This window comes from Peromyscus californicus, unplaced genomic scaffold (assembly GCF_007827085.1).
Source record: "Peromyscus californicus insignis strain IS unplaced genomic scaffold, ASM782708v3 Scaffold_20__1_contigs__length_68692818, whole genome shotgun sequence".
NCBI lineage: Eukaryota > Metazoa > Chordata > Mammalia > Rodentia > Cricetidae > Peromyscus > Peromyscus californicus.
The window spans coordinates 43,533,714-43,557,174 of NW_026294503.1; the positions used below are offsets into that span (position 1 = coordinate 43,533,714).

At 56.6% G+C, this 23,461-nt stretch overlaps 1 protein-coding gene across 4 annotated transcripts in view; it reads right to left on the reverse strand.

The window, feature by feature from the left end:
* Window positions 1-23,186, reverse strand: part of Elfn2 (extracellular leucine rich repeat and fibronectin type III domain containing 2) — a 52,954-nt gene extending 29,768 nt beyond the window's left edge. The window contains exon 1 of one of the 4 annotated variants that reach the window (XM_052748285.1): window positions 22,724-23,186. The gene's annotated coding sequence lies outside the window, so the exon portion shown is untranslated. Of the gene's footprint in view, window positions 1-14,867; window positions 15,039-21,594; window positions 21,618-22,301; window positions 22,466-22,723 lie in introns of those variants that run through there. The other 3 variants (XM_052748288.1, XM_052748289.1, XM_052748286.1) reach the window with 3 other exon arrangements.
* Between the last annotated feature and the right edge of the window lie 275 nt (window positions 23,187-23,461).

Consider the following 23,461-nt stretch of genomic DNA (forward strand, 5'->3'; position numbering starts at 1 on the left):
ACTCAGACCCCATGGGCATGGCACAGCCCCTATGGACAGCAGTATTCGTCAATCAGTGACAATCTCTAAAGCTTTTTCAGAACCGGGCACAACAGCTGTAATGCATGTAATCCCAGAACATGGGTGTAGAAACAGGAGGATCAGGAGTTCAAGGCTAGCATTGGCTACATAGCAAGTTCAAGGTCAGCCTGGGCTACATGAAACCTCTACTTTAGGGGAAAAAAACTTAAAAGATCATCATGGTGACCCACACTTGTAATGAATGTCAGCACTCAAGATGCTGAGGCAGCAGGATTGACAAAGTTTGAGGCTAGCCTGGGCCATGGTGTAAGACTGTCAGAGAGAGAAGGGGAAAGGGGAGGGAGGGAGGGAGGGAGGGAGGGAGGGAGGGAGGGAGGGTGAGTGGTGTGTGTGTTCATCTTGGTAATTTGGTTGCCACAGAAGGCAGGCTAACAGCTGAACTTGGTAGCCTGCTCTGTGGTCCTAGCACTCAGGAAGCTGAGGCAGAAGAATTGCCCGAAGTTCAAGGCTACATAAGGAGTTTTAAGTCAGAAAAGCAAAAACAAAAACCACAGGCAGGCCCAGCTGAAGGATGAGGAGAGCAGTCTCAGAAAGGGTGACGGTAACCAACCCACGGGTCCCAAGGGAGGGGACCGAGGGGAGAGTGTGGTCACCAGACCTGGCTCATTTTCTCCCTGTCCCCCCAGGCCATGCGGAGAGGTGCCGCCCTGTACCCAGAGGAGCTGGGCAGGCGACAAGGATGTGGTCTGCAGCCTCCAGCAGCTCGGAGTATTTGGGGCCAGGAGGGTGGCCAAGCAGAAGCCGGTACTGCCAACTCAAGGTGGCACTCCTGTGTGCCCAGCCCATCACTGGGCACTTGGAAGATAAGAGCAGGGGGTAAAGGTGGCCCCTTCTCCTTGGAGTCCCCATATCCTCGGCGCTGAGTGTACTTCCACAAACAGCCCAAGGCAGTAACCGTCCACAGTGCCTGCCTCCATGGACCAAAACTAGACCTCACAGTCCAGGTCTGTTTCAGTTACTACAACACCCTCCTCCAACTCCCAGCCCTCAGGAGAAGCTACAGGTCCAGGCAGTAGATTGTCACGGACGGAGTCACTGAGAAGCCCCAGGAGCCTGGCCCTCAAAACCCTGGCTGTGTACTTCAAACCAGCACCTTCCAGCAAGAGGCAGGACATAGCATCCAGACCCTTTCAGGACAATCACTTGTCTCACAGCTCTCCTCCCAGGCCAGGACCCCGCTCATGGAGTACCCACCCCTTGGCTAAGCACAAGAAATAGTCAGTGTCAGACAGGCAGCGGTGGCACACGCCTTTAATCCCAGCACTCAGGAGGCAGAGTCAGGAGGATCTCTGTGAGTTCAAGGCCAGCCTGGTCTACAGAGCGAGATCCAGGACAGGAACCAAAACTACACGGAGAAACCCTGTCTCGAAAAGAAAAGAAAAGAAAAGAAAAGAAAAGAAAAGAAAAGAAAGAAAGAAAGAAAGAAAGAGAAAGAAAGAAAGAGAAATAAAAGAAATATCCAGTGTCTCTACTAGGGACTAAGGTCAGGGCTGGGTGGCTCATTGCGACCCTGCAAGGTGACCAGTGGTATACCATGTGTCAAGAAGTCAAACATCTTCCCTGGAGGGAGAATCAGAGCTGGACACACCCCTGGGCAGAGATGAAGAGCACAGCTTGATGACCAGAATCCAGCGAGGCTCCGGGGGGAGGGAGGAAAGAGAAAAGAGGTGGGTTCCTCGGAGAAGTAGCAAGGTCAGGACGAGCCTATGGGTAGGGATAAGGGCATCCCAGAATTGTCGCAGATCACGGAGATGCTAACTACTTAGAGGGACCCATCACGGCCCACTGCCTGGGTGTCACTGTGGAACCTACTGTATCCCGTGACACCTTAGGCTTATGTCACTTCCGCTACCCCCTCCATCCCTCAGTGCCCTGATACTTGCCACCCCAGGCAGGTTCGCCTCTCCATTCATAGATCCTACCAAACCAAATATGGCTGACAGCTGTCCGTAAATTTGCCCAGGGTCCCACCAAGCCAAGAGTATCCAAGCAGAGACTCCAAGCCTGCTCACAGACACCCTCATCATTGCCTCCATGACTTTGAAAGAGGTCCCTAGGCCACCCCAGCTACCGCAGGGGTGAGCCAGGGCCACAAGGGGTAGAAACATGAGAAGGGGGGGGGGTTTGAGGAGGGAGGGGCGGGCCCAGGAAGAAAACTGGATCCCAGTCCAGGTCCCCGTTGCCTTGGCAACAGGACTAATTAATTCCAACTTGGGCTCCATCTGTGCCTTGGCTGGATGGGCGGTTTGGGCTGGCGGGTGTTTGTTTTGAAGAGAAGGAGAGCGAGAAGCGAGAGAAGCTGGGAGGCTGTGGTCCCAAGGGCTGATGGGGGGCTGTGGCACTCCCCCAGGTTCTCACATAGCATCCCCACCAACCACAGCACAGGCAGGCTCAGCCCCCAGAGACAGCCTCCACTGTCCTTTCCCGGAGGAGGCTCAGCAATCCAGCCCAAACATGGCCTTGTGAAGACAGCAGCCAGAACCTCCCCACCACCACCACCACCACCACCACGTGTGTGCGCATGTGCGCACACCAAAGAGAACACAGGACAGAATGGCAAAGGCTGGGGTCCCAGAGCTGAGATACTTGAGCCTCAGTCTCTCCATCTGCAGAGTGGGCAGATACCACCTGCTAAGGGAAGCCCTCTTCAGGGTCGCTTGTGGACATTGTCCATCCTAGGGTCAGAGAGGGTGTCACCCAGGAGGAATCTGGCCAGGGAACCACGGGTATAGCAATATCCAGAAGGTATTTTTGAAGAGCTAGGCCTAGACCACAACTGGATATGTCGTGCATACGAGAGGGAGAAAGGGCCCTGAGGAAGTCACAAGGCTGGGCCAACTCCTGGCAGGTCTCAGGAGCTGCAGCAAGACATCTGGGTCTTGGCCCAGAAACGGTCAAAAGCCAGTGAAGTGCTGGCGAGCTGGCGCTGAGGAAGGGTGCAGGGGGAGTAGGGGGCTGCTGTGAGGATACAGGCAAGGATGGGGTGAAGTGCCAGCAAGGGCGGCAGAGGGGACAGACGCACAGAGATGAGAGGGCAGGGATTGGTGGTCTGTAGGATGGAAGCCCAGAGTAGGATTCAAGGATGCTGACCAGGCTGCAGGCCAGAAGCTGAAGTGTCCAGCCTGGAGCAGGGGGCCTCGGGAAGGGGCAAAGGGCAGGGTGCGGAGGGCGAGGCCAGCAAGAGATGTGTTTTTAGGAGTCAGAGGTCATGTTCAATCGGCAGGTGGTCACAACTGATGCCTGACAGGCAGAGGCAGGTCCCCGGGGTAGAGGATAGAGATTTGAGTGCCCCCAGAACTCTGCTCTAAGAAACTCTAGGGGCATGGAGCATGGAGCACTGCCTAGGCCATGGCTGAGGATGGGGACTAGGCTAAGGGAGTGCTCTTAGAGACAGGCATAGTGACAGCTCACACACGCTGGTGCCCTGGTGCCTGTTACGTAACGGTTCTTAGAGTCAGACCCCTCGGGTTCAAGTCCCCAGCCTCCCCCAAGCCTTGCAGAACAGCTTGATGCTGAGCCTCGCCTTTCCTGGTGTCGCTGGCAAGTACAAGCAACACCGGGGGGGGGGGGGGGCTGGGATGTCGCACAGGCTCTGTCCCACAGCTCCCCAGGCTCCAGGTGCGATGTGTTCAGGGAGCCGGCAAGACACGGAGCTTTGGTGAGCCTCTACTGTGTGCCAGGGACCCACCATGCGCTGAGCACCTGCCACATACTGGGCACCTGCCATGTGCTGAACAACCACCACGTGCTAAACACCTACGATGTGCCGGGACCCTCACCTGTACTATATAGACCATAGTGGGGAGGGAAGGCCGGGGCTCCTCAGTTACCCCCTCACCTCCCTGAACCACCCACTCCTTAAACACCAGATGGAGAAAGCAAAGGCATGGAGCACATGGCTCACAGGGTCACTGCGAGCATGAAACAAAGCATGTGAGTCAGGGGTGGTGGTGCACGGTGGTGATCTCAGCACTCGGGAGGCAGAGGCAAGAGGAAGGCTGTTAATTCAAGGCCAGCCTGGGCTACATAGTGAGTTCCAGACCATGGTCTCAAAAAAAAAAAAAAAAAAAACTGAAAAAAAAAAAGACAGGGAGAGAGAGAAAGGGGAGAAAGGGAGAGGGAAGCCTGTCCCCTGTCTGCATACAGCAAGCGCCAACTCATTGAACTCTACAGTCATTGTTAGTTCCGTCTTCATCTCTCCTCCCGGCAGCTCACAGGACGGGACTACTACGAGGCCGCAGAGATCTGGGCTCTGCCCTGCCTCTTAGCTGTGTGACTTTGGACAAGGTACCTTCCCTCTCTGAGTCCCACACCATTGTCCTGAAGGCTGGATGATACCCAAAATCCTGCTCAGTGCACACAGTAAGAACTCAATAAATGATGGCAGTGAGAATCAGTGATGGGCGACGGAGACAGGAAGAGGAAACAAATGAATTCACAATGGAGGAGGTGCTGACGGTGGCCCCCTGACTCAGGATCTCCCACCCAGGAAAAGGGCAGATGGCTTGGGGTCCTGGAATCGCACCCCCATCCATGCCTGCCCTCCCCTGACTCCCTTCAGGCAGCACCCAGCCACGCTTACCACCCCCCAGCCCCGGTTTTCCTAGTCCAGTGACCAGCCACAGTCCCTCCTTCACCCCTCTGCATCTGCTCAGGGGACTGGGGACGAGAGGGAATCAGAGACTTGATTCTGTCTTCCGTCCCTGTTACCATCCTCCCTGGCATCAGGGATGGTGTCCTCGGGCACAGTGAGGGGGGATACTGGTCCTGGGGAAGGTCACCCCCCCAAAAAAAAAAGAAAGCTTGTGAGGGTCAGAAGTGGCAGGGTGGAGGTGAAGAGCAAGCAGTGAGTCTGAACTAGTGGGATCTCTGGATAATGTGACCAGAGGCAAGACAGAAGCTGCCAGGCACCAAACAGTTTATAGGTGAGGTTGAGGGTTCCTCTGCTCCCCTTTCCCGGGACCCTCTCAGGATTCCTGCCCCATCCTGAGACGGCCACAGGCTGGGAGGGCGGGGGAGCAGGAGGCAGTTTACCACAGCTGGTTTCCAGCCCATGGACTTGGCAGAGAGATGGATACTTTTAGGCTAATAAAATGGGGAAGCTCTCCCATCGGCATAGTGCGTGAGCATTCTCATGTACACGGGCACACTCATGTTTGTATTGAACAAAGATGAGGGACAGGTCCGAGGCCTGCTGGCACTCTGGGAAACCCCTGGGACAGGTCCTAGGTCAACCCCTGCTGGCACTCTGGGAAACCCCTGGGACAGGTCCTAGGTCAACCCCTGCTGGCACTCTGGGAAACCCCTGGGACAGGTCCTAGGTCAACCCCTGCTGGCACTCTGGGGAAACCCCTGAGACAGGTCCTAGGTCAGTCCCTGCTGGCACTCTGGGAAACCCCTGGGATAGGTCCTAAGTCAACCCCTGCTGGCACTCTGGGAAACCCCTGCTCTTCAGAACCAGCTCTGCCAGGAGGGAGTCTAAGGCAAAAAATCACCCGACAAGTGGCCGCAGAGTACTGTTGGTTTGCTTATTTATTTGGAGACGGGGTCACACGTACCCCAGGCTAGCCTGGAACTTTCTACGTAGCGGAGAGTGACCTTGAACTTTTGATCTTCCTGCCTTCCCTCCCAAGTTCTGGGGTTAGAGGCCTCCCCCACCATACCTGGTCTATGCACTGCTGGGGACAGAACCCAGGGATTCGTGGGTTCTAGGCAACCACTCTACCAAGTGAGCCATATCCCCGACCCCGGGTCATTTCTTTATCTACAAATGCTGGTGAAGCGCCTTACATCACAAACAGCAGGCTACAGTCCAGGCCAAGCCCTGGCCTCACGGCAGAGGCACAGGTGGGCATGTGGGCAGCCCTGAGGAGAAGGTGCCAGGTGCCCACTAGACTCCCTCCACCCCTAGCTACAGCCCTGTGTCAAACAGTGCCGCGCATGCTCAGTTCTACCATGTCCCTCTCCTCCTGTCGAAGAACCATCACAGTGCCCACCATGCGCTGAACACCTACTGTGTGCCTAGGGCCTCCTCACACAGGCCTCTTTGTGCCAGATTCACATAACAACCCTACTAAAGGACTACTGTTATCCCATTTTACACATGGGGAAACTAAGGCTCCACTAAGTTGGTAAATGGTAAACTAAGGACTCAGACATAATCTGGTTGCAAGCTGCCACTCCCACCCATGGTATGGCCTTCTTCCCAGACACTTAAAGCCTGGGTCATGGGCTGGGCTGACCTCTCAGCTCTCAAGAGCACCAAGGGTACTTAGAACACAAAGTGGTCCAAATCCTAATTCCACCATTGATTCACTGTGTGATGATGGGCAGGGTCCTTAACCACTCTGTGCCTTGGTTTTCCCTTCTGTAAAGTGGGCCTATAATAGTATCTATTTTGTTGGGATACTGAGTGACCTTCTCAGAATAGCGCCCAGCGCAGGAGTTACTGACGCAGTTTTAATAAAAATAAATGATTGCCCCTGATTCTTGGGTGGCCCAAACATTGGGTCCTACAGGGGGTAAAATCCTACAACTCAAACCCTGGCTCTGGCCTCCCTGCCCAGAGCAAATTCCCAGGTTAGCCTAGTGAACAAAAATTTCTAAGACCCACCCAGTTCAGACCCCAAGAAGAAAGGAGAGACGACGGGGGAGGAGGGGCCGGGGACAGCATGGGGCTAAATCCCTAGACCCTCTCCAGCCTCCTGTACTCCCCCCTTGGGACTACCACTCATCTTCCCTACCCCATCTCAACTGTGGGAGACCACAGCAGAGCTCTTCTAGGTAGGTACACCCCGTCACTGCCACCCCCCCCAAAAGTCCCCTGGGCACCCATGAGCCTATGTGAGAGCGGGCAGGGACTGCAAAGGGACATCCAGCACTCAGGAGCTCTGCCTCCATGGCACCCTTCTGCAGAAGCAGACAGGTCAGAACCCCATCTAGAATGGGGTTCTGCATGTGCTCAGCCAAAAGGCACCAGGGGAGCCCAGATGCCCACACTCAGACCTGGAAGCAGATCTCCACCTTGGTCTCAGGGTGCATCCAGGAAGCCTGCCCTAGGAAGGAGGCAATGATTGGCTACCCACAGCAGAGAGGGAAACAGGGCACAGGGAAGTTAGGGGATGGGGCAGCTCTTGCTGTGCCTGAGGGGAACAGGAACAGGGACTCCCAGCCAGCTTTGTGGTGAATCCCAACCAGGAAAAAAAAATTTGCTGTGAATGGGTTTGGAGAGACTGAAGACAGGTCCAGTGGCAGGCTTTGGGGATCTTGGAGACAGCAGCCTAGTGCTTTCTATTCACACTCTAGGAGCAGGTATCAACCCTTAAAAGGGGTTGTAAACCCATACATTCTTTGACCAGGATACCCTCCAACCCAAGTCCACCCCATGGCAAACTTCCCAGGCCACACACGCATCACAGGCCAAGAGCGAGAGAGAAGGCTGTGGGACCCAGATGGGACAAGGCGTAGATCTGGGGACCAGACAGAGCAGAAGGAGAACCCAGGAGACGGCAGCAAGAAAGTTCTGCTCAGGCCCCTGTAGCCCAGCTCAGAAGCTGCTCAAGGCCGCTGCCATCACTCAATCAGAAAGGCCAGACGCAGACAGTCACAGGGAATGGCAGGTGGGTATCCAGCATGTGCCTGGTGGACAAGACGGAGACCACATTCCTATTTTATCTGCCCAGTCCTCCAAACAGCACTGGCCCCCTTTACAAATGGAGAAACTGAGGCTGGGAGTATGATCTTCCCCGAGCCTCAGAAGGGCAAAGAGCTGGAATAGAACCCACACTTCTATTCCAAAGGCAGAGCCTTTGCAGGCCCTTCTCCACAGGCAGTGAGCAGGGTGGGAGGGGACACAGAGGCAGACATCCCCACATTTTCTGGCCCTGGCCACCAGAGGCCATGCCCAGCTTCCAACCGCCTCAGAACATGAAGGCTGGAGCCTCACTTATTCCCCTCAACAGGAAACTGGGTACAGAGCCGGTGTTCAGGAGCCCTTACTGGGTCAGGGGTGGGGCTGGGCACTGAAGAGCACCACCTCAGGCTATTGAGGAATGGAGACAGGAAACTGGCATGTGGGCCCACGTGCCTGACTCCTCCAGCATCACCACACGTCATAGCCCAGGAGTTTCTCAGCTCTAATCTGTCGCCCCTGCCAGCCCTCCTGAGTGTCTGGCAGAACAGAGAAGACTCGCCCGTGGAGGTTCTGCTTAGATCCGGGACTCCTGAGCCAACACCTCTCCTCTGCTACCATCCCTTCGCATCCATGCCATCCCAGGATGGGGCTGTTCCAGGAGAGCTCTGCCTCCCTACCCCATCCTCAGTGCCGAGCCCCTGGGTAAGAGGGGAAGGTCCGTGTCTACCCATTAACTTCAGTCACTGTTCTCAAGGGCAGGAGCTGGGTCTCATCCTGAGGTCCAGAGACACTGTGGGACTAGCCAGCGTCACACCGCAAGGCAGAAGGCAGGAAGGAGGCCTACAGCCCCTCCCCACGCTCTCCATGCCTATGACCATTAACACAGAGTTAACTGGGCTGTGACTCAGTGGAGACACAGGTGGGTGAGAGGGTAGGTCTGCAGCAGCTTCTAGAAGTTTTCAGATGCAGGTCTTGGCAGCCCTGTGGATCTAGTCTGTGTGTGTGTGTGTGTGTGTGTGTGTGTGTGTGTGTGTGTGTGTGCGTGCGCGCCCCTCTGCCTCCTTTCATCCCCTTCCAGGGCAAGTCAGGCCCCCATTTCACAGATGAACAAACTAAGATAAGACTTGTGACAACTCTAAAACGGATCTAAAAAGTACAGTGTCTTACTTTCGACGGCAGAAAACCTGCCTGCGGCCTCTCTTCCACCACCCCCTTCCAGTCCCTAGGGGCCGCCTCTTGCAAGGAGTCTCCCCAGAATTCAGCAAGACTACAAGCAAGGGGACCAGCCTCTCCTACACACGTAGAGCAGGCCTAGCACAGAACACCCCCAGCACCTCCGCCCTCAGAATAGGGATCCTAGAAGAGGAAGCCCTACCCCCTCACGCCGGGAACTCCCTTTCCTCAGACGAGAAAGCCAGAGTGGGACGCCCACCTCTATGCCTGGGCTCTCTGTGCACATGGCCCCCTCCTTGAGTGCAGTATGCCACACCCAGTTCCCTCCTCTCTCGGCCTCCCTACTGGCATACCTCCAGGCCGGGCCAGTACCAGGCAGGCCACCCTCCTTGCCAGGCCCTATCCATGAATCCCACCTCTGTTGGGTACCACAGACCCCCCTTTCTCCTCCCCAAACAAATGGGGTCTTGAGCAAGACATTGGGACACTGCACACAAGGCCTGATCTATTCCCTGACTGGCGTGGCTGCCAGTGGTGTGGGCAGCCAAGCCAGGGAGCCATCTGTCTGCTTCACCCCACCCCTTGTCCAGGCTCTAAAATGGGGCTGGGCACTCAACAACCCATACTAGCAGCACTAAACCCACAGTCCATGACCTGGGTGACCAGGCCAGACCTCTCCACAGCCCAGGTGACCAGGATAGACCTCTCCACAGCCTGAGTGACCAGGATAGACCTTTTCATGCCCAGATGACCAGGCTAGACCTCTCCACAGCCTGAGTGACCAGGATAGACCTTTCCATGGCCCAGGTGACCAGGTTAGACCTCTCCATAGCCCGGGTGACCAGGATAGACCTTTCCATGGCCCAGATGACCAGGAAAGACCTCTCTCACACCTGGACTGTTCTCTTCTCTTCCTATAGGAAGCTCTGAGCTTTGCTTAACCCCCTCCATGCCCTAGTAAAGAACTGCTCAGATCTCGATGCTCTCAGATGCATCCCTATGCTGTCTGGACTGCAATAGCCATGGGAGGGACTCAGGCAGGAAAGTCTCTGGCATACAGTAGGAGTTCAATTAAACCAATCTCCTGCCCGGTGGTGGTGCACGCCTTTAATCCCAGCACTCAGGAGGCAGAGGCAGGTGGAGCTCTGTGAGTTCGAGGCCAACTGGTCTATAGAGCCAGTTCCAGGATAGCCAGGACTACACAGAGAAACTCTGTCTCAATAATAATAACAATAATAATAATAAAAATAATCAACAACCAGCTTCCTTTTCTCTCTTCTTTGAAATTCTCTCATTCTCTCACCTCCTCCCCATCCTGAGACAACGAGGCACAACCAAACCCAAGCTGGTAGGGTGGAGTGTGGCCTGTCCCATACACTTAAAATGTCCCTTTTCAGAAACCAACACCTCGGGCTGGGGGGATAGTTCAGTTGGTAACATGCTTGCTGCATGAGGACCTGAGTTCAATGCCCAGAACCCTCATAAAAAGCCCTGCGTGGTGTCTCTGACTTATGATTTCAGGGCTGGGAAGGGAGAGACAGGCAGATCTCTGGGGCTCCTTTCTGGTCAACCTCGCCAAATTGGTGAACTCCAGGTAAAATGAGAGAACCCATCTAAAAACCAAGGTAGATGGCACCTGAGGAATAACACATGATATTGACTTCTGGCATCCACATGCTTTCTCTCTCTCTCTCTCTCTCTCTCTCTCTCTCTCTCTCTCTCTCTCTCTCTTCCTTTTGCACACAGACACACACACACAAGAACTCATACATGCACAAGAAAGCAAAATTTCAGTTCCATGCAGGGCAGCTGTGAGGACTGTTGGGTGGGTAGCTCACAGGTATTATTTTTCCACTCTGGGGAGGGGTGTGGTGGTCTCAAAGCCAAACTTGTACATCAAAGCCAAAAGTTGCTATACCCTGAGAGAGGATCCCCATTTTACAATCACATAAACTGAGGGCACAGAATGATTCCATATGCCTAAGGTCACCCAGCTAATGAACTGCTGACTTGATTGCTTTTGACAGCTCCGATTGCTAACACAAACTCTTGTCTTAAGCCTTCCTCACCCAAGAGCTTTCTGTGATCTTGCCCCTGGAGCCGAGGTCAAGTCCTAACCCTCCAGCCTGGGACACACAGGCTCCCAGCAAAACTATGCAGTGCAGCAGACAAAAGCCCCGGATCTAGAGTCCATCAGCCCAGGGCTCAAATGCAGGGCCTGTCACCAATTGCGCAGGCCCAGCTAGCCTCACTCTTCCCATGTGTGAAATGGGATTACAAAGACCGACCTGCTGGGTTGACGTCAAGGTCACCCTCCCTCAGGCTCATCACATAGTTAATGAAGTTCTGTGTGCCAGGGCCCCATGCAGGCACTGGGACAGAACAGTGAGGACACAGAGACTTGCTCTGGGGAGCTCATACACCACAGCATCAGGAGAGCAGAGAGTAAACAGGTATCAGTGGGGGCGGGAGAGATGGCTCAGTGGTTAAAAGCACTGGCTGCTCTTCCAGAGGACCTGGGTTCAATTCCCAGCACCCACATGGCAGTTCACAACTGTCTGTAACTCCAGTTCCAGGGGATCTGACACCGTAATGCAGACATACATGCAGGCAAAACACCAATGCACATAAAATAAGAATAAATAAGTCATTTTTTAAAAAAAGATATCAAAGCCAGGTGGCACACATCTGTGTTCCCAGGACGCAGGACATGATGGCAGGGGGATCTGGAGCTCAAGGTCACCCTCACCTTCATGGTGAGCCTGGGCTACATGAGACCCTACTTCAAATAGTGTCTTAGGATAGAGAGATAACTCACAGGGAGGCATTTGCCTCCAAGCAGAAAGACCTAAGTTCGATCCCCAGGACATACATTCAAAAAAAAAAATTCAGCTATGGTGATTAATTGCTGTTAAAGACAGGAGGGTGCCTGGACCTCACAGGCCAGCCAGTTTAGCCTACATGGTGAGTTCTAGGCCAGTGAAAGACTCTATCTTGAAAGGAAGAGGAAGGGAGAAGGAAAGTTGAACAGTGTCTGAGAAATGACATCCTCTGTTGATAATGATATCCTCTGTTGTCTACGCACAGCCACACACCAGAACACACGTGTGTGTACACACACACACACACACAAACACACACTTAAAAAGTAAATAAACAGGGCCTGGAGAGATGGCTCAGCAGTTATGAGTACCAGTTGCTCTTCCAGAGGATCAGAAATCAATTCTCAGCACCACCAGTTATAGATGGTGGCTCACAACCATCTATAATTCCAATTCCAGGTGATCCAACACCCTCTTCTGGCCTCCTCGGGCATCAGGCACACATGTGGTGCACATACATACATGCAGGCAAAACACCCCTACCCAGAAAAATGACGATTTTAAACAGTAAACAAAGCACTGTTGGTTGTGTTCACAGCCGTAAGGAGAGAGAGCGAGGAGGTTCCGAGAGGGTCGTAGGGAGAGCTTTCCCAAAGAAGTGACAACTGGAACAGCCAGCCATGAGGCAGAAGCGACAGAAGAAACAGCCATTGCAACGTCCAGGGAGTGAGCTGAGACTTGGAACCCAGAGACACACCTGGAGACAGCAGGTACTCAACACCCAGGAGCTAAGTCACCTGCCTCCGGGCAGTGTCCCGACAACTAGCGATGTCTTCCTCGATGCACTATTTTAACTCCCATTTTACAGGCATTGCAGCTCCCCAGATCCCACGGAGGAGGACCACCTAAGCCTGGCCATCCCCAGCTCTGGGCTCCTACCAGCTCCCCCACCCACCTCACATCTGCTTAACCCTGTCCAAGTCCGGCATCGTGCCCCAACTAAAGTCTGGGGGTCTTTGGTCCATCTTAACACCACTTGAGGTCATCCAGCCTTCTGCCCCCTCCCCAGGCCAACCCGAAACGCAAAGAAGGCTGAGGGGGTGGGAGGGTCGGGGCGAGGGACTCTCCACTGTCTCGGGGAAGCTGGACATCTCACCGTTCTAGACCAGAACCCGAACCAAGATCCTTGACACCTGCAAACAGTCATCTCGGCTGTGACTCCAGAGTACCCTTCCGTCACCCCTCTCAGTCCCTTGGGTGCCATAAAAGTAGAAAGGATAGACATTCCCTAAGTCAATTAGGGGGGCGGTGCCCCAGGCCAGGGCTGGTTTAGAAGGCTAAGAACACAGAACCCCAAGAAGGAAGGCAGAAAACAGGGATTTGGGCAATAGCTGTGGGCAGGACCCCTTGGTAAGAGCGCACCCAAAGCAAACAGGAGAAGCCCCAGTCAGGGAGCATACAAGTACATGGAGTTCCATGCTGATTGGCCACCAAGAGACCCTGCTCCCATTTCTAGAGAACTAGGGAAAAGGATACCAGGAGACAGATCTCTGGGGACAAGACAAGACTGGCCTCCCATGAACAGCAGAAAATCACATTGAAGTCACCTTTAAGAGGACAGTAATGGTGTCCCCTGCTGTGAGTCAGCTATGACCCAGAAACATGCTAGGTATGCTAGGTATCCACACCGCGTCCCCAACACAGCCATCCTGTGAGACAGACACCTCTTTCCCATTGTATAGAGGGGTAAACAGAGGCACAGGATCACAGGACTCAAACCCAGAAGTTCAACATTCTTCTCAACTACTTCCTGTTATCCTGCCGAGGAAATGTTGCTTTCAGGGAATTCCTGGGGAGTGGGAGAGACAGAGTCAGGTCCCCCAGGGAAGGAGGGGCCTGAAAGCTGGGTGTTCAGCAACCAGGGGCCTGGGCCTCTTGGGTGACCTCAGTCAATGAACTTCCTCAACTAGGACCTCAAAGGCAGAAATAATGCCAGATGCCCAGAGCACCGCACTGGGTTGGTGGGTCTCCAGCATGTACAGGAACAAGAAACGAACATGTGTCCAGATGGGGACCTGGAAGAGCAAAGGCCCTGAGGAGCGAGAGCTAAGAGAGTCCCAGGCAGGCCGTGGTCCCCTCAGAACACAAAAGAAAGCTTTGAAAGGAGAGTAGCAGGGACAGGAAGCTCAGGCCTACCCATGGGAAAGCACCACCACCCCCCAAAACCCACTTCAGCCCGTAACAGCAACGGTGAGTTCCCTGAAGCCCCCTCCCTGCTAATCCTCCAACACGCCTTTCTGCAGAAGCCCCTTCTGGGACCCGCACATCTCAGCAGCCTCGGCCCTCCACGTGGAGACCACCACACCTTAGAGACAGCATCTCTCTCTGCTTAGCAACCACCAACACTCGAGCCCAGCCAACCAGCCTCCTCCCTGTCTCCTCCTCTCTCCATGGAGACCACAATGCCACAGCAACTGCCGTCACTCAGTGCCCGCCCGCTTGCCTGGACAACAGCTCCCTCCACGTGGCCACCACCAACACAGCCTTGCGGACAGTGACAGCCTCTCCTCTCCAGGGCAGCCACCAACCATAGCTCCGCTGGAACAGTGCCGGCTGCCTGCCTGCCTGCCTGCCTGCGGCCTCCTCATACCAGACTGCTCTCCCCTGCTACCTCTAAAATTCAATGACAGACCCCACATACATACAGGCAGCATCTTCTGTCCTCAGCTCTCACCTAGACCCTCCATCAGCCTCTTCCTTGCTGAAAAACCCCCACTGGAGGGAAAAGAAGCCATGTTCTCCCAGACTTTCCCAGAGGCTGGCCCCCGACTCCCAGCAAATGCAGACATGCCCTGCACAGGCCAGGGAGAGTCAGCCTCTAAGCTAGACAAAAGGGCTGGAAGTGGGGGGTTCCTTCTCACCCACAGTGAAGGACTGTCCCAGCCCCCAACAGTCTGCCACTTTGCCAGCAGCCTCTGAGGCCTTAGGGAAAGGGAGCCAGGAAGAGACAAGGTTGGGGTGCCCATGGCTGGGGGCAGGGCCTGGGACAGGCGGCAAGGGACTGAAGCTGGGCTACATCACAGGTTTGCAAGGCCGGGTCATGTGAGCTGTGCTCACAAACAGCCACACACTCACAGTCATAAGGACCCTGTCCTTACCAGATGTCTGCCGGCAAAGGGGGCCCCTGCAGCCAGTGAGGCTTTGTCCCTGACCCGGGTCTCAAGGAGGTCCCCCAGGCAGCCCCAGCGGCAGGCAGAGGTGGCAATAGGGTCTTGGGTCCTGGCCCAGTGCGGCAGCGGCAGCTCCTCAGTCCTCTGCTCTGCCAGGAGGCGAGGGGGAGAGAGGGAGGGAGGGAGGGAAAGAGGAAGAGAGGGAGGGGACAGCAGGAGCAGGGAGGAGGGAGGATGCTGAAGTCTTGAAGGGTACACTCACTTCTTTCTTAGGTTTCCCATGGCAACAGCATATACCACAAATGATATCAGTGTGAGAGAGAAGAGGCCGAGGGAAGGGAGGGTGGAGGGAGAGGAGAGAGACGGAGACAGATCTAGAGACAGAGACGGAGGAAGGTGGCGACTGAGACACGGGAAGAAACGGAGATGAGGAGAGACATGGAGAGAGACAGGGAGAGGAAGAGACTGAGGAAGACGGAGAGAGGGGAGAGAGGGAGAGAGATGGAGAGCTATGGAAAGAGATGGAGTGAGCTGGTGAGATGGAGAGAGAGAACGATGAAGAGGTGAAGACAGAGACATATGGGAGGAGATGGAAAGAGACAGAGATAGAGAGATGGGGAGAGAGATGGAGAGACAGGGAGAGATACTGTGAGAGAAGATAGGAAAGGGGGAGAGAGTATGGACGAGAGATGGGGGCGTGAAAGATGGATCAATATGGCAAACTGGTTAGAGACAGAAGTGGATGTCAGTGGGGGAGGAGTCCTGGAGGGGAAGAGCCTCAAGACACAGAAGGCAGACCGGGGACTCTCCAAGCTATACTGTGGGGCTCAGGGGCACAGCGAGAGGCCAGGGGCCACCAGACATCTCTGAAGCCCAGGGGCAGAAGAGTGATCAACAGATGGATGGATTTTCTGTGAACAGAGGGACTCCCAACTCTGCCGCTGGATTCCCGACCCTCCAATGGGCATGCTGGTCTGAAGGGACCTCTCAAGTCACCTCGTTCACGGTCAGGGCCACACATTGTGCATACTCACCTAACGCCCAGGGCCCACACATACAGCCTTCACCTCCTCCCAGTGCCCACCTGCGTCACCTTCCAAATCACCAGCTCATCAACTGGAGCCACACCCTGGGCACTGCCAGTAAGGAAGAGCCCCCTGACCCCGCATGCCCTCTCTCATGGCTGGCACACACCCTTGATCCAGTCCTGCCCTACCAGCCTCCAACCATGGCTTACATACCTATCTGCCCTCCACCTGCATAGACACACTTGGGACAGGGATGGCGGAGGCCAAGCCCTGCCTCTGAATGTATACACACGTGCTGTGCACACACACACACACACACACACACACACACACACACACACACACACACAGAGGCCCCTCGCCTGTCTGGTCCTACATCCTCCATCAGCCCAGATGGCACTCCCAGACCTCCCCCGCAGGCAGGGGCTCACACCTCACCCCCTCACCAGTGCCATTCACAAACATATGTAGACCCACCCAGCACTGGCAGCCAGCGCCCTCAGAACATAAACACTGAGGCCCTGCCTGCCTGGGTTCCCTCACCCCCACCAGAGGCAGGAAGGGTGAGCAAGAGTCGGGGCTTACAGAACGGCTCCCAGCCCTAGCAGAGGCCCACTGAGACCCTCGGCCAGCAGGACTGCAACCACCCCGTGGGGCACACTCTAGACACACACCCACACAGTGCACCCAGACAGAACCAACACGCCCACAGAGCCTGGACAGGGGCGGGGGGGGGGGGGGCGTGCTACACAGGAACACATCCTAACACACAGCCCCACAGCTGTGTCAACACGCCTGGGAACACTGCAGAGACACACATCAGCACACCCACAGACACACACTAGCCCCCCTACTGCGGACTGCTCGCACATTCAGACTTGCCAAAGGCACCCAGACAAACACGCCCCCGTGCACAGGACACCCTACAGAGTTTCACACGCCAACACATACATGTCCGCAAGCCTGCCTACACAGGGAACCCCTCCCAGGTACCGGGACCCATGCACACCTGCCGCGCACAACCCCAGGACCCTCGACCATGCCTGCACCCTCTGCAGCTCTCCCAGGGGCTGCGCATTGGATCCTGGTCTGACGGGGGGCACGCTCCTGCCCCATCACCTTGTGGGCCTCGCTGTGATCCCACCCCCACCCCCACCCCGACCCGCCCCCGCCGGCTGCTCTCCATCCTGCGCACCGAGCCGAGCCCAGAGCCCGTGAAATTGGCTGCGAGAGCGTCAGCGGCTGCGGCTGCAAATTCTAAGCACAGGGAAGTAAGGCGGAAAGCGGCGGCCGAGCCGGGGGCGGGTGACGCCGGGCGGGGACGAGAAGCCGCAGGATGAGGCTGGGGCGGCGGCGGCGACCCGCGGGACCAGCCCCGGCCCACCGGATACATGCCTCCTCTGGGACGCCTTCCTGGCTCCGCACCCTCCTTCGTGCGCAGCCGCAGGCCCAGCTCCGTGCAGGAACTGGTGCTCTGTCCAAGGTGCTGGGGCAGTTCCTCTCCAGCTCCTTGCCTCCGAGGCCTGGCTTTACCAGCTGTGCCACCTCGAATCCGGGACCACAGACTGCCTCCTCTTGATCATCTGTGCAACAGGAATGCTACCAAGGGGCATCTGGGGACTGTGTCAGGGGCTCTCAGAATCCATGCGGAACAGCAACCAAAGCACGCTAAAGATTGCCCATCCATATCCACCTGTGTCACCCGTGGCAGGGCTCCTTGGGAGGACCAGAATGGCCTTGCCGCCTCCTCATAGTCTGGGAAGAGTCCCAGAAAGCCAAAGGAACATGCCCCTTCCCCTTCACTATCACCCAACCACAAACATGAATGAATTGATCATCAAGGAACGCGTTGAAGCGGGGTTCCTGAACCCTCACACCACCCTATGTGAGCTGAAGTCATACCATGCAGGGCTTTAAAACCTGCATTTTAACAAGCACCAGAGCTCTGCCCAGCACTCACAGGCCTGTGTGGCGGGTCCTCAAACCACAAGTCTAGACTTGCCTTCTCAAAATGCACTCCAGGCTTCCCTACCTCCACGGCCCTGGCCCACACGCTCACTCTCCACCTGGCTGGGCCCCCACTCCCACCACCAGAGGCTGGCAGCCAAAATCCTCGAGCCAAAACTAAACAAGCAAAAGAGTCTCTATGCCTCTCTGGCACAGAGCAGGTGCCGGCTCAAGGGAGTTCTACATTGCCCAGAACAGAAGGCAACCCAGCCTCCCCCAGCCAGCCTGGGGCCGCACAGCACCTGCCCGTCCTGATCAGAACACTCACTAATGAGGACCAGCTGTCAAGCAAGACCTACTATGTGCCGGAGGCTTAGAACTCGTCTCCAGAGGCACTTGTCTGAGCCCCGGGGCCTGCTGTTCTCCGTGGGTGCACAGCGTACATATGTGTGCCCAACCTAAATGAGAACCGTATCAACCATCCTCGGAGAGATGAAAGGAATGTGTGTTTGATGAGAACCTATGGAGTTCGGCAGGCAGTGGGAAAGACAGACCAGAAATGTCTCAGTAAGCAGGCAGATCTGCGAAGTCCCTCCCAGGTCACGAAAAGGGCAGGGAGAACAGGCAAGCAGGCCTCACATCTGTCTCTCAAAGACCCCAGGAGGACCGTAGTGGGAAAGAGACAACACTCAGGAGGGAAACTGAGTCAAGTCTGAGTCCTGGAGCTGGCTCGGAACAGACAGACCAACAACCCTTGGGAGTCACTTTCCACAATCCCTAGAGAGAGGGGGTGACAGAAAGGATGTGTCTTGCCCTCTCCCAGGGGGGTAGAATGTAACTCCCAGACCCTCCCCACTTCCTGAACTGGTTCCTGCGCAGTTCAGGGGATGAGAAGGCAGGAAGTATACACACACACACACACACACACACACACACACACACACACACACAGCCAAGTACCCACTAACACAATGCTGGAGGCACTGGGGAAGGCCGGAATCAGAGAACTGCCTTCAGGAATGTCCCAGGCCTGGGGTGGAGACAGAGAGAAGAATGTTGGGAGAGTGAGACCTGGCAGCTGGCCCCAATGTCTCCTCCTGGCCCTTCTTTCCCTACAACCGTCACACAAGGACCCCACCACCTACTTCCTCCCATAGAGCCAGGTCCCTGTCCCCATTTACAACTGTGTGACACGAGGCCCAGAGAGGGTTCTAGTAACAGGACATCCCAAGATGAAAGGACCCAGGCCCACTTGGCAAAGGAGTTTAGCGATACATGGGAGCTGGTTTCAGAGTCTCCCTGTGAAGTTCCAGCCCTGATTCTACTGCTCTGTGTCCCTGGGCTGGTCTGCAACCTCTGTGTCTTGTCTGTGAAATGAGGAATAGCAGTTGCTCTTACTACACAAGGATTCTGTGGGATTAAGCAGGAGCCAAGGGCAAGTTATAGATTGTATCCCAAACCAGACCCTAGGCAGGGGCCGGAGGGACCTTCCCTGATATACGTCTCCAAATCACCACTGTGATGGCCACTGCTTTCTGAAGCCAACCCCTTCCTCTGGCCTGTCCAGGTGGCTCTCCGGTCCTCAAGGCCCCTCGAGGGCTCCCTGGGAACTGTGTACCGGGCTGGGCTAAAGGGAAGGGAACTCTATTATCCCAAGTCCACAGGCACGATCCCCAGTAACAATGTCAGAGCCTCTGCCCGGGGTGTTCACTGAGCCAGGAGAAGGTTAATTTGATCAGGGATCGTCTGGGACAGCTGGAGGCAGATGACTGCGTTAGCCTTCTGGACTGTTCTCACCCAAGCAGCCTGATGGGTACGGAGGGAGCGGCAAACTTAGAAGCAGTGGACTTGGGCAGTGCAGCGCAGGGGGTAGGGAGAGGCTTGGGGCAGGGAAGGACCTGGATTCTGGAGTCTTAGCAGGGGCAGGGGACGTGCAGGGTCTGACCTCACTTGTCGGATCCTAAGGTAAGCAGTCACTCCTTCCTCCTTACAGAGCCTGCGCCACACACAACCAGGAATGGCAGCCGTGGCCCTAACACTCCAATCTGCTTCCAGAACAGTGCTGGGGTGACAAGAAGGCCACATGGAGGAGAAAGCATGGGGATACAGAGACCTTGGACCCTCCCCGCCCCCCCCCCCCCGGAGAAGGTTTGGCAGCTGGGTGTGCCTGTCTCTATCCAAATCTGTGGAAGCCACAGGCAGCCTCTGCCGTAGCCAGTAACCTTTCAGCCCACCTGCCACCCTGACTCACCTCACCCCTTGTGGCACAAAGGTCCCCTTCCCTGCTGATCTGATGCAGCCACCCTGCAGAGGAAAGACTTTGTTGATCTCAGTTTGCCCGAGCACAGCCCTGCGACCAGTAGCCAGTCCACCCACCTACAGGACAGGCTGGCGGCGGTGAGGACCCCAGGAAAGAAGAGAAGCAAATTCTTTTGCAAAGTTCGACTTAACCAAAACAGCAGGGGGTGCCGGAGGAAGGAGGGAATGGAAGACAGAGCTGACGTGGGCTGAGCTCCACCCCATGTGCCAGGCGCCAGAAGGCCCACTGTAGTTCCTGGGACCCCATCCTTCACCTCTGGCCCCCTCCACAAGTGACAGGTGAAAGACCTGACAGGGAAGAGGGGAAGAGAATGCCCAAATCACAAAACTCAAAAACTGGCACATTGAGATCAGAACCCAAGGCTCCAGGCTCCCTCAGCATATGCCCATGCAGCCACATGAACATTCACAAACATGGGTGCCCAAGGTTTGTGAGCAGCTGGGACAAGGCCAACACGGACCCAAGAGGCTCAGAGGCTAGGAGGTGCCCGTGTGGCAGAGGATGAGATGCATTCTTCCTGGGGAACAAGAGTCTTAAGGAAAGGAGGACTGCCAGGAAATGGGGGGCGGGGGGCTCCTTGGGAGAGGCTGCTTGCTCTGAGGCTCCGTCCCCTGCCTTTCTTCTCCCTTTTCCCAGGAGACAGGACCACACTCGACCCCACACATGCACAGTGATATCACATGCCCAGGCCCATGAGGGCAGCCCTCACACTGCTGTCCCAGTGACATCACCAATAGCCTGAAGCTGATGTCACAGCCCAAGATTCTCACTGACATCACACACGCACTTCTCTCTCTCCGGTATCTCCCTACTCTTCTTTTCCTGCCCAAGGGCTGTTGGCCCAGAGGTCCCGCTGTCCACCATGTGTAGCAGGAGGGCCCATAGGTAGCCGAGACAGTGTGTGTTCACCCAGTGTACGTTCACCCACATACCAGACGATGTTCACAGGCATGTGCAAGCCCACATGCCCTGCTGCTGATCTAGACATGGCATGTCCCACAGGTGTCCACAGGCTACAGAAACCGTGGGAGACAAGCAACCACACACAGACACAGGCAAACACGCCCAGCCCCCATGATGCAGCTCCTGGTGTTGAGATGCTCCTCCTCCGTCACTGAAGCCAACTGGCCAGAGGGGCAGCCTCCACCACATTCCTCCAGGTACCGCCAGCCGGCTGCCCCTTCCCCCAGCTTCTCCCACAGCCTGGCCTGCTGACAGTGACATCCGCAGCCGGACACAAGAGCACACACGTGCACACACATGCACCAGCACACACACACACACACACACACACACACACACACACACACACACACCAGTCCAACACCTGTATCTCTCCACAAGGGACCAGTGCCTCTGCCGACGCTGCAAGGCAGGAAGAGTCCGGAGCCCTGGGGAAGTGCCCTTAAGTACCACGTACCTCCAAAGCTGACTGAGATTCCGAGCAATGTCCCTGGCTCATTCTCCTTGGTCATGCCTGACACACCGAGGCCTGGCAGCCTACATCCTCCACACAGTCTCCCCAAGTGCGCAGATTCACACACACCGAGACATACAGACACACACACACACACACACACACACACACACACACACACACATACACACACACATCCCAGCTCTCTCCCCTCCAAACGTTCTGAGGAAGCCCTACTGGGCCACAGTGTGTGTGTGTGTGTGTGTGTGTGTGTGTGTGTGTGTGTGTGTGTGTGTGTCAGCAGGGGTCTATTCTGAGTCAATACACACCCCTTCCCACGTGCATATACCACCCCACCAGCCAACACACCCACCCTCTGCCCCTCCTAGCCAGCTGCGGTCTGAACATACACACACACACACACACACACACACACACACACACACACGCGAACACACACACACCACCCGGCAGTGGCAGGGCCCAGTCAAAGCTGCAGTATGTCGGTTTATGCTGATGCCTCCGTGCTTGTCCCACACCAGCCCTGACGAGGAAAAAATCCAACCCCCTGCAAGGGTCCCCACGTACCCTAACTCTGAACCACCTACTAAATTCACAGTGCCCCTGAAGAGAAGGGGGACAAGCCGCACCCCGGTCCCCTCCCCTTGAGCCAGCCACCTAGCCACCCCGTCAAACCCCCTCCCCCTTACCGGTGAGAAGATGAATTCCTTGACCCGCCAGGACTCAGTGAAAGGGGGGATCGGAGCCTCTGGTTTGCCAAAATGGGGGCCAGAGAGGTGCGATGTGGCACTGGCTAGCAAAACCGTCCTCCGCCAGGCTTCTGCACCACAACCCCGAAAATGCTCACCTCGACGCTCGTCCTCCCTGCCCTCCCACCACGCCTCCGCCCAGCCTCACCCCCACCACCTCGCGCAGGGTGGTCCCCTGAGGGTCTCACGGGGACTCCCAGATCAGGAGGAACCCGGAGTGGCTCTCCCTGGCTCATCCTCCCCTCCCGGGTCCCTTTCCAAGCCCCACCCCCGCTGGCGGCCAGGGCACCCTCCGCTCAGCCCGGATTCCCGGGGTCTCCGCCAGCCGCGGGCAGCTCTCGGCTCCGGAGGAATTCACTCACCTCCAGTCCCGGCTGGAATCCGAGCAGGATGCCACCGCCTCCGGGCAGCGGCTGCTGCGGGGCCTGCGCCGGAGAGCGAGCGTGAGCGCGGGTGCGAGTGTGCGCAGCGGCCGGCCGTGGGTCTGTGCGTGTCGTGTGTCTGTGGCGTGGCCCGGGCGTGTGTGTCTGTGAGCGTGCGTGTGCGCGCAGACACTGCCACCCCCCGCCTCCCGCCGCGCAGGGCTGCTGCCCGCAGAGGGCCCGGGCGCCGGGCGGGGTGCCTCAGGGGCTGGCGATCACTGTGTCTGTCGATCGGTCCGGCCCTCCGGCTCCCTTCACAGGCCTCTCCGCTGCAGACCCTCCCGCCCCTCCGCCGGCTGCTTCCACGGCCACAAGCGCGCTCCCAGACACACGCCACGGGGCGGGGGCCGCGCTGGGCTCCAGCCTGCTGCAGCTGTGGCGCCCTGTGAGGCGGCGGCACCGCGGACCGCCGAGCCCCGGGCACCCGCCGAGCGCGCCCCCCCGGCCCCGCCCCGCCTCGGGCACCTCGCACCCGGCTGTGTCTCGGTCCACCCCACCACCGCCTCCACCAGTTCATTCAACAGCTGGAGGCAAAGTTGCCCCAGGTGTAGCGCCCGTTAGAGGACAACCCCATCCCCGACCCTCTTCCCCCAGGTGCACCCCTTTCTATCCTGTGCCCTGACCTGGGGTCTCGAGGGCAACCGCTGGCGAGCCCTGCGGCGGGGCTGCTGCGTTCCC